Source organism: Microcebus murinus, chromosome 23 (genome assembly GCF_040939455.1).
Source record: "Microcebus murinus isolate Inina chromosome 23, M.murinus_Inina_mat1.0, whole genome shotgun sequence".
NCBI lineage: Eukaryota > Metazoa > Chordata > Mammalia > Primates > Cheirogaleidae > Microcebus > Microcebus murinus.
This window is the reverse complement of record NC_134126.1, coordinates 28,484,884-28,495,459: the sequence shown is the minus strand read 5'-3', so window position 1 is coordinate 28,495,459 and position 10,576 is coordinate 28,484,884.

The window sequence follows — 10,576 nt, the reverse complement described above, 5'->3', positions numbered from 1 at the left end:
CCCAGAAGCACCCCAGGCCCTGCCCCAGAAAGGCAGGACTGTCTCAGGTGAGTTGCTGAGTCCTGGACTTGCTCTGTGTCCCAGCTGGTGGCAACTTACCTCTTTTACTCCTCCCCCTTTCCTACCAGTTCCTAATTCATTCAACTGCCTTCCACTCTGAAGTCCCTGCAGAGCGCCTCCCTTGCTGGGGCTTTAGAGGCACAGGGTTCATCTGTCTTCTCCTCCCCAGGCCCAGCCTGGTGCCCGGCCTTCCCCAAACAGCAGGATTCCTGGGAGGGGCCGGGGGCAGGGGGCAGGAAGAGGGCACTGCTCCAACCTGACTACCCAACTGGGAGATAGGGAGTGCCTGGACATCCGCAGAGCAGGGGAGGGAACAGGATAGGCTCGTTCTGAGCCTGGGGCAGCTGGACAACGAGGGAAGTGGAGGAAGGTGCCAGCCATCCCCTGTCTCTGGGCGAGAGGACCCAGAGGGCAAGCGGGAAACCCTGGCAGATTCTCCTCCCTATTCTTTTCACCATCTAAGCTGGGGCAGGAGGGGAAGTAGCCTGGAATTGCCCCAGCAAAATCCCAGCTGGCCAGGGCTTTCTCCTGCTTCCCCTATTGTTCTGATTCCTAGCCCCTCTGGTCCCTGGAAAAGGAAAGCCACTGATGGACAAAGGGTGACTGGAGTTGGGCCATGCGGCCGATTCGCGGACACACACCCAACAGAGACCTTGTGAGAGGAACCCCTCGAGTGAGTACGGCACTGCCCAGCTCTCCATGCACTGGTGCTGGCTCTCCCAACATCCAGCATGGTGTGCTAAGAGCACGGGTTCTGGCACCAGACCACCTGGGTTCAAATCCCAGTGTCTCCCCTTACTCTGCATATGAAATTGGGCCAGTTTCTTAGCTCCCCTGTGCCTCAGACCTCCCATAAGCTAAAAGGGCTCAAAATTGACAGGACTGTCTTCAAGAGTAAATGAGTTATGCAGATAAGATGGTTACAATCATGCCTGGCACATAGCAGACATCTGTAAATGTCAGTTGGGGAAATTAAGGGCTCCAGGGTACTGTAAGGAACTTGCTTTCTGATTCTCAATGCCAAATATTGTCCTCTCTCTGATTCTTCAGTGGTCCATCTTAGACAGACTGGGGCCTGGACGTGCAGAAGGGGAACGGGGCCGGGGAGCAAGGATGCTGCCTCTGACAGTCACTCCAGCCGGACTGCCTGCTTCACTGCCACTTGTTGGAGTCTTCCCGGACGGCAGGGATGGAGTCAGGCAGGTTTAAAAGGGGAAAGGGGAGGAAGCCTGGGAATAGAATTAAGCACATGGAAGGAAGCCAGGCAAGCTGAGTGACAGGCAGGAGGGGAGTAAGGAGGGCAGGTGCCATCACACAAGGAGGGGGAGAGGCAAACTCCTGGAGAGGTGGTGCACGAGGAGCTGGGGACCCCGGGCGCCAACGTGCTGTCCGTGGGAAGCTGCTGCCGTCCCAGTTTCACTGCGGAACCTTTTCTCCCCCACATTTTCTCTCCCGTGGCGGCCCGAGCGCTCCCATTTCAGCCACTGAAGAGCTGGGGGATCTCCTTACACAGAGAAAGGCTGAGGATTCCAAGCCGACCACAGAGAAAGGAGGAGTGCAGGGAGGGAGGCAGGGAAGCGGAGGCCGTCCCGGGAGCACTGAGCAAAGGCCCAAGTAAGTCTCCATGGCCCACTGCTCCTGACTCCAGCCCCCAAATCTCTGGCCCTGAGCCAGGCCTCCCAAACTGGACAAGGGGGAAGGAAGCGACTCAGAGACATCAGCACACCCTGAATGTCTCCTTCCTTCCTTCCTCCGGGAGAAATTTCCCCCTGGAACCACCAGCCCAGTCTTCATTTCAGGGCGAGGGAACAGGTCCAGAGGGGAAGTGACTTGGGCAAGGCCCACAGCCCAGCCCCAGGTCCAGGGGTACCAGATCCCCTGCGTGCCCCACCCCAAGCGGAGCCCCCTGGGTGGCTGGCTCAGAACTGAACCCGGTCCTGCGAGGAGGTGCAGCTGCTGCAGAAGGAGCGCGCCCCTCACTGTAGCCCATGGCTTTTAGCCCTACATGAGTTTGGAGCAGCAATCACATAGGAATGAAAAGCCATAGGCCACAGCAGAGTTGAGGGGGTCCAGCGGCAGGAATCTCAAAAGGAAGCCAGAAGCTGGGGGCACCTGGGGAGCCCTCACTCCCCTACTCACCGACACCCCCACTGCCGCCCTGGAAGTCCTGGGCCCCCCAGGTTACATTCTCTCACCATCCCCCACCACCTGCCCGGGCCCCAGGAGCACTAAAGCCATCCCAGTAATGAGTTTCCAGTTCTTGCCCTACAAAGGCCCTACACAATGGCCCTCACTCCAGGGTACAGGAGAGGTAGCTTCCTGGCCACGAAGGACCTCCTCAAATTCCCTTAATTAGCTTCCAGCCCCCCCCTTAACTGCCCCCTCCCCAAGAGAACAGGCCAGATCTTTTCAAGGCTGCTGCTGCCACTACCACAACTGGCCCCATGTTAGCTCCCTCCCCACAACGCTTAACCCTTTCTAGTCCAGCCGCAGGAAGCACCGAAGGCAGAGACCAGCGCCTGCCACTTCTTTACAGGGGTAAACAAGTTTCTTAAGCACTCCTAGGGGTGGGGGCTGCTCCACACTTCCCAGGCCAGTTCAGGGGTGACCAGCTGTACTCATTCTTGAGTGGTTTGGAGAGTGAGATCCCCATCTCCAGACCTGGCTGGAGGCTGGAAAAGGGCTGGAGCTGAAATCCCCGCCAGCCAGCTTTGGAGCTGTGCCTGGTGACGCTGCAGAGAGGGTGGTGGGTGCTCTGCTGACCAGCACTGGCAGGGTTGGTGCTCAGCGCTGGGCTGAGGGGAAGAAAGGTCTCAGGACCCTGGGAAAGGTGTGTTCTAAGCACACACCACCATTCCCTCACCTCCTCCGCTGTGGGCATCAGCCTCAGAGGAGGGGGCCTCCAGGGGCTGCTGGCTGCTCAGGCCCGGGAGAGCCCCAGGGGACTCAGACCTCCAGGCATGGCCTGGACCTCTCTCAGGGCCCCCCAGTAGGATGATAAGAAGCCCCAGCCCCAGATCAGGCCCTGTCCCCCACCCCAGCCACCCAGCCTCAGGGACAGGCTCTTTTGCTCTCTGCAGGACCCTGGCTGGAACAACCCTCCTTTAACTAGACTTCCCACCCTGCCCAACGGCAACACCACACCCCCACTCCTGCCCGGCCTTAAGGTCTAAACAACTGGGCATCATCCCCCCACCCCTTCCCGCCTGAACTCCGGGCCATCAGAAGCCTCTGGCTCCTCTCTCACGGGACCCCCGAATCCCAGTCCCAAGACCGTCACGAAGCCCCAGGCAGCATGCCCTCAGCTCCCTCTCAAGGGATGTTGGGCCAGGGGCCGGGGGGTCCCAGGGGCTGCTCACCTGGCAGTCCCAGGGAGGCTCTCGCTCCCTGGAAGTGTCCCTCACTGTGCCCGCAGAGCTACTTCCTGCCTTCCAGGCAGCCACTTACTCCTCCACTCATCCCAGGAGCTCCACGCCCCGGCAAGGGCAGCCTCCTCCCTCCTCTGCCCGCCCACCGTGGCCCGGCTGGCCGGGCTGTGCCCAACTCAACTTGACTCACGGTGACCCGCCCCTCCCCCACCCCGAGGACAGTGGCTGTGGGGGCGGGCCAGGCAGCGGGGCGGTCAGGTATTCCTTCAACCCTGACTTGGGCCTGGGTAACAAAGGTCTCATTGAGCCTCTGGCTGTCTGGTCGGTGAAGCACAAACCTCTTGTATCTACTCGCTTTTGATCTCACTCCCTCTGAACCAGCCGTGTATTACTCACATCCCCCTGCCGGGCTGTTGGGGCGGAGGGGCTGTTTGGTCCCTCCCTCCCTCCCTGTCCGTATCCTTTCTCTCCTGCCTTCCCCTACCGCTCCCTTCAGGCTTTTTTATTGTTCAAATTTTGGCAGGAGACCTGAGGCGGCTCCCCGCGGGCCCCTCTGCCGCCTGCCCCCCTCCCCTTCTCTGCACCCCCACTGCGCTCCCACCACGCCCCTGCCCTGGGAGGACAGGTCAGCGCTTGTCTGTCCTTTTATGTCCTTCCTCAGGCCCACTGGGGGCTGGCCCCTCCACCCACCTTCACCTTGTCCTTGCCTGGGATTCAGGCCTCCTGTCCCCGGGCACGAGGAAGGCTCGGCCCTTGGCCCACCTGCCAGGCCCCAGGTAGCTGTGGAAGGGAGGAGTCTCTCTCCAAGGTGTTTCTTAGAGAGGACTGGGTGGGGGGACAGCCATCATGTCTCCGGCCTGGACAGACCTCATCTGGAATGCTGAGGAAGAGGAGGCAGGTGAGCCAGCCCTCACCTTCTTTCCCGAGGACGAGTCTGCTTCCCCCAACCCGGGAAGCTGCCTTCTCTGCATCCTGGGCAGGGACAGGTGCCACTTGGTGAGAATCCCAAGGACTCACCCCTCTCAAGCTGGGGCCCAGGCAGCTCAGGAGCCCGAGGGGCACCCACCTAGCAGGGCCACTGGGACATTCTCTCTCTGGCTTCCTGGGCCCTTTCCTCCTTGTCCACTCCCTTGAGTGGACAGTCGCCTTTGAGATCTGAGCTCACCCCAGAAGTGCCGACAGGTGCTAAGAATGTCCATGGTGGCCCACTCCAGAGCCCTGCCCATCCCCCGGAAACTACAGGTGTGGCTACCCCTCCGCCTCACCCCTCCCTGGCCCTCAGGTACTCTCATTCAGCTGGGTGGTGGCTTTAGGAAATTTCTCCTGCCCCAACAGAGGCCCCATTCTTCCTGCCCTGGCTCTGGTTGTCCCTCTGACTCCACATTCCTGGGCCTCTAACGGGGAGAGGAGACAGCGCCCGCCCCTGCTGTCAGCACAGGCCTGGGCCCCACCACCTGTGACCTGTGACGGGATTGGTGGGGGCCACCTGTGACAGGGGTTGGTGGGGGCGGGCGGGACGGAATGAAAGAAGGTGGGAGACAACACAGGAGTGAGGGAGACAACAGAGATGCTGACAGAGACCGTGAAAGAAGAGGAAGGAGGAGATAGCAGATGGAAATGGAGGAGAAGTTCTACAGGAAAAAAGGAAAGGGGAGAAGGGGGAAGGGAACTTAGATTTTTTGAGTGAAAACTGTGTCGGGTATGTGCTAGGCCCCTATTCATTGTAATCGTTCAGTAACGTAAACACTATTATTATTCCCATTTGGCAGATGAGAAAACCGAGGCGTACAGAGGCTATGACTTGCCTCTGTACGCCTAGGTTGCTGTACTGCCCACTTGCTATGGGCATTTTCGCTTAGAGGAGAGGGCAGGAGACGGCTGAGAGAGGAAGAAGGCTGACAGAGAGAGAGGGAGGCTGAGGTGGAACAGGGGCAAAGCTGGAGGAAGCAGAGAGAAAGATGGGGAGCCCGGGGGACAGGCAGAGAGGGCTGGTGGGCGTGCCCGCCCCTCTCCAGTAACAAGTCCCTCAATCCCAGCAGAGGCTGGAGAACCCGGGTCCAGCCTGTGTCCCTGGGGAGCAGGCTGCAGCAGCCCCCTTTTTAGGGAACCCCCAGCCCTCCTGCTCCCTGCAAGGGCCCACAGTCACCCTGAACCTCAGCCTACATCTGGGCATTGGACACTGGAGCTGGAGATGGTTCCAGGGGAGGTGACGCTGGGGGAGCACCCCTTTGCGACGAGTGATGTGGGAACGGGGCTGATGCGCCATGAGCCCGCCATAGAAGAGGAAGGGTTGGGGCAAGACCAGGCTCGGTCCAAGAAAGGACAGGACAACCACTGGGACTGCTCCAACAGGAGCCCACGGGCTCCCTGCCACCAGAGATAATCAAACACAGGAGGCACGGCCACTTCTCAGACCCACTACCTGGCACACAGTAGGTGCCCAATAATTGGTATGCTAATATGGAAGGGGTTCTTGCACCTGGAAGGAAGTTAGGTAAGGTCCCAACATCTCCAAGATTTCATGAGTCTACACTGGAGCTGCCTCCTCCTCTCAGAGCTCTTCATAGACTTATATACCTTTCTGGAGCCCAGCAGACCTGCCTTGGCCCCTGGTGGCAGGGAACTGGGACATTAGGAAGATGCTGAGTAGGAGGCACTTGCCACCACCACCCCACACACCCCAGTGTCAGGGAGACTGAACTGGAAGCATAGGATACAGTCCGAAGGATGCTAGCCGGATGATACAGACATGTACTTGTCCAAGGAATGCATGAATGGCAGGTGAAGCTTGGCAAACAAGGGCAAGAGATCTAGGTTCTCCCGTGTTTCAGGCTTGGAGTGTGCTCTACCCGAACCCTCAGGGAGGAGGGCCCCTGAGCTGGAATAGGTTCTGGGGTGTGGGTGGGGGGCAGAGCCTAGCAATCTGATTCCACCCACCATGGTGGTGGTGTGGGGAGGGGTGTTGCTAAAACTTCAGAGGAGCCCCAGGAGATTTGGTTCTACTGCCTCTGCCCCAAACCGGCCTCCAGATTTGGAGTTGTGTTTGAGATGGGCCTGTGGGTACAGTCCCTGGCCCAGAACTGACCCAGGAGAAGACTAGTTCCAGAAGGACCCAGCAGGCTCCCATACACATTGTCCTCCAGGTCTGCACCAGGCCAGCAATGTTCGTACTGCCAAGAACTGGATGACCTCCCTTTCTCTAGGCCGCTAGGTAGCCTTCCCCATGGCTCAAGCCCCCATAGCCCCCCAGATCCATCTCCACTCCAAAGCACGAGCAGCTCAGGTTCCCTGTGGCTTAACAGCTTGGAAGCTCTCCCACAGAGAGTGAAGTGGGGTGGGTGCTGCTCTGCTGAGCAGGGAAGCATGAATTTTCTTTTTCCCAAGGGCTTTCTCCAGTTCTGAGCCTTCCTAGGCAAGCAGAGGGGGCTCCCAGCCTGGCAGCCCTGGGCTGTCAGGGAAGGGGAGAGAAGAGAGACCCGGTGACAGCCTCGGCAGGCAAGGTGGAGAGAGATCTAAGGGAAGGAGAGTGGACAAAGGCAGAGGCTAGCATGGGGGCATGGGTCTCTACAGCCTGGACAGCTCCAGCCCCTGCATCTGATCTCTGCTAAGCTCCAAGGCTGGTCTGTGGGAGGGAGGACGCAAGCAGGTGCTTGTGTCACCAGAATCTAGCCTCCCGAGCACAGGACCCAGGCCACAGTTTTGCCTCTCAGCCAATCAAGCTGCTAAAGAAAAATAAAATCACCGTCACTGGCATGCTCACATGCATTTCAACCTGAGCAATTCATGAATAGCAAAACGCTCCAGCATCTGCCCAGGCCCTACTCCTGCCCCCACCCCTTTCCTCCCATCCCCCCTCGAGCCACACTGGGCAATGGTGGCCCAGCTTAAAGAAGTACGGAGCTGGCCTCTCCCAAGCCCCTGTGGAGCACCTCTCAGAGAAACGGGCACACAGAGATGAAGGCTGGGAGAAGGGCTGCAGGGACAGTCACTCATCTGGTAAACGTGCACTGAGCACGTACAGTGGGACAGGCACTGTGCTAGGCACTGGGAGCCAGCACTCAGTAAGGGACAGCCACCAAGCAGGCCGACTAGCAGGAAGGCAGGCCCACATGCCTATGATTACAACGCAGAGCAGTTGGGCCAGATCGTGGTCCCCACCACCGCCCAGAGTCTCCATGGTGCCTTTCTGGGGTTAAACTGCACTTGGTCCTCGCTAGTGGAGGGTGTCTCCTTCCTCTTCATCCCTTCAGAGGACTGGTCCCCAGCTGAGGCCTCCTGGATGGTCTCTTCTTTATATGGCTGGGGGGTGGGGGTGGGTAGAGGGACCCTGAGTCTCAGAGGGGAGACCCTGGAGTCTTCCTCCAAGACCCCTTGGAGGCAGTGTCGTCTGGGGTGTGTGTGTGTAACATAGAGATCCTCTGTCCCCTGCCTCTGTGACAGCCCCAATGGGGTCATGGGGACCTAGAATCCAGTGACTGTTCCCAGCCCCCTGGACTCAGCTGTGTCCTCCCGGAGGGTGTAAGCCACCGAAACCGCTGCCCGCCTTTTTAGAGGACAATCCCTCTCCCCTCATTTCAGAGCTCTCTGGCCTGCAGCTCCTATCCCAGTCTCAAAGGAGCCGAATTTTCCTCCCAAGTTAGCCCTTCCTAAGGCGTAAGTTGAGCTAAGTCGAACACTGGCGGGTGAAGGTATGTTGAAAAATCACCAGGAGAGATTAAATCAGACCAGAAGAGCGATTTGTTAAGGGCGATATACTGGAGCTTCCAACCGGAGGCTGCGGGGTGCTGGTCAGGAAGGGGGGGCTCTCCCTGGGGTCCCCAGGCGCCCTCTCCCGACAGGCCCAGCGGAGGCAGGGCTGGCCAGCCCTTGCTCCCTAGGGACACCCTGTCAGGGACCCTTTCTCAGGAAAAGGAGCAGCCATCCTCTCCAAACCTGCCTCCTGCGCCCCTACCCTGGCCCGTGCTCTGGGTGGGTCCCCAGTCCTGGCCCTCTTTAGGTATGCGAGGGCCACAGGGATGAGGAGGCAGGCTCGGGGCCAGGAGGTCCCGCCAGACCTGGACCCCACAGACACAATGACTAAGAAGGACTGGGGGGGAGGGGCGGGGACTAGCTGCGTCCCTCCGAAGCCTGGGACCATGTTTGCCTCTGCATACGCTGGACTTGGTGGTTTCGCCCAAGGAAATGGCTTCTCCCAGCCTCCCAGGCTGGGGTCTCCTGAGGACCTCTGCTCCAGGGGTGCTGGACACCTCTCTCCTTTTCCCTTCTCAGTGCCAGACAAATGCACAAGTGTCACAAAGTCCTGAGCCCTACCCCTTTGCAGCCCCTTCCTCACCCCACTCCGTGCCGTGGGGCACAGGAGAAAGGGGAGGCACCCGGAGCAGGTTTCCCTCGCTCGGCGCAGAGGCTCGGCCACCTCCAGCGCCAGGGCTGCCGCTCACACTTCCCCTGAATCCCACCAGCCGCAAAGTCCTTCGCGAGGAACAAAGGCAATGGGGGCGGGGTGGGGGCTTCCTACGCCGGCGACCTGGGGCGGCAGCTGACGCAGCCCGCGGCCGGCCAGCGCGGGCTTCCAGGTGCGTGCGCGAACCCGCATCCCGGAGCCCGCCCGTGCCTCAGGGACCCCTCTCCGCCCCGCCAACCCGGGAGCGCACAGGCGAGTCCCGCTCAGCCTCCCCCGGCCCCCAACCCCGCACAGGGGTCGCCAACTCGCAGCACTTTTTGCCTGTTTGTTTTCAGTACTCACAGTTCGGATGCTAAGCCGGCTCCTCTCTTGCACTCACTTCCTTTGTCTCTCTCTCTTTCTCTCTCTCTCCCCCTTTCCAATCTCTCTCTTCCCTCCTTGTCTGATTCTCCGCTGTAGCTTCCAGTGGAGAAAAATAATTATTCTTCTCAATGGGTTCGCACGGGGCGCGCGCGCACACTCACACACACACCGCCGTGGCGCCCAATCAATGCACAAATCTTCGGGGTCCCTTTAGCCTCTGCGGATGACTCCGGGAGTTAATTATGAAGCCTATTTCGGCGCGGCATAAATATGCATTAAGGTATGAAATGACAACCGATGCGCTGAACTTGAGGGAATTGGCATTTAGACAGACTCTCGCCACCCCCGACTCCCTCCGTGGCCCCACGAGCCCCCTCCACAGCCTCGCGCCTTCCCGGGCTCGCAGTGGCCACCGCAAGCTCCTACCCGGGATTGGGGGGGGGCTGCAGCGGCGTAGGCGCCGCGCTAGTGCCGGGGACCCCCTCGTGCGCCCCCTGCGGTCAGGGCAGACCCTCAGCCGGCAGTTCCTCCTGCTCCTCCGGCCCCGCAGGCCCGGCCCAGACCACGGTGCCCAGGGCCGGCCCGGGCTCGGTCTGGGAACTAACTCCGGGCTCAGCCCTTGTAGGAGCGGGCGAGAGCGGGACGGCTACCTGCCCGCACGCCCGAGTTCTAGGCACAGCCGGAAGACCGGGGCGCGATTCAACTCCCATTCGGGCAAAGCCGCCGCGCGCCTTCGGCTCCCGCCGCCCCGGCCGGTCCCGACCTGCACACACACGCGCGCACACGCACTCACACGCATGCACACCCTCGCGCACACAGACACTCCCGCGCGCGCTCACGCCCGCACACACTCAGGGTTACAACAAAGGAAGAGGGGCCAGCGCTGCCTTACTTTTCTTTCTCTTCTCTCTTTTGCAGCCCCCCAGCCCCGGGGCCGGCGTGCCCGGCCCACCCCGCCCTCCGCGCCCCCCGACGGCGGCGGGCGGCCGGCATTCCGGAGCAGGCGCCGCAGCGGCAACTTCGCGCCCGGCGCCGCGCCGCGCAGCCCGGCGGGCGGGAGACAAAAGCTGCGGCGCCGCCGCCGGAGGCCGCGCGGCCAAGGTGTGCTCGCTAATTGTCAGGAAATGTGTGTGTGCGCGGCCGGGAGCCCGCGGGGGCGGGGGCAGCGGGAGAGGAAGAGGAGACCACCCCCCGCACACTCCCCCGCCACTCGCCAGCGCCCGGCACCCGAACCGGGATTAGAGAATAAATTATCTGCTCTCTTCTCATTGGGCTGTGCCTGAGGACGCCGTCGGCGGCGCCGGGCTGGGAGCTCGCCCGGCTCTTTGCATTCTCCGCACAGCTCCGCTCGCCTCGCTTCGCGGGGGCCCGAGAGCCCGGGCCT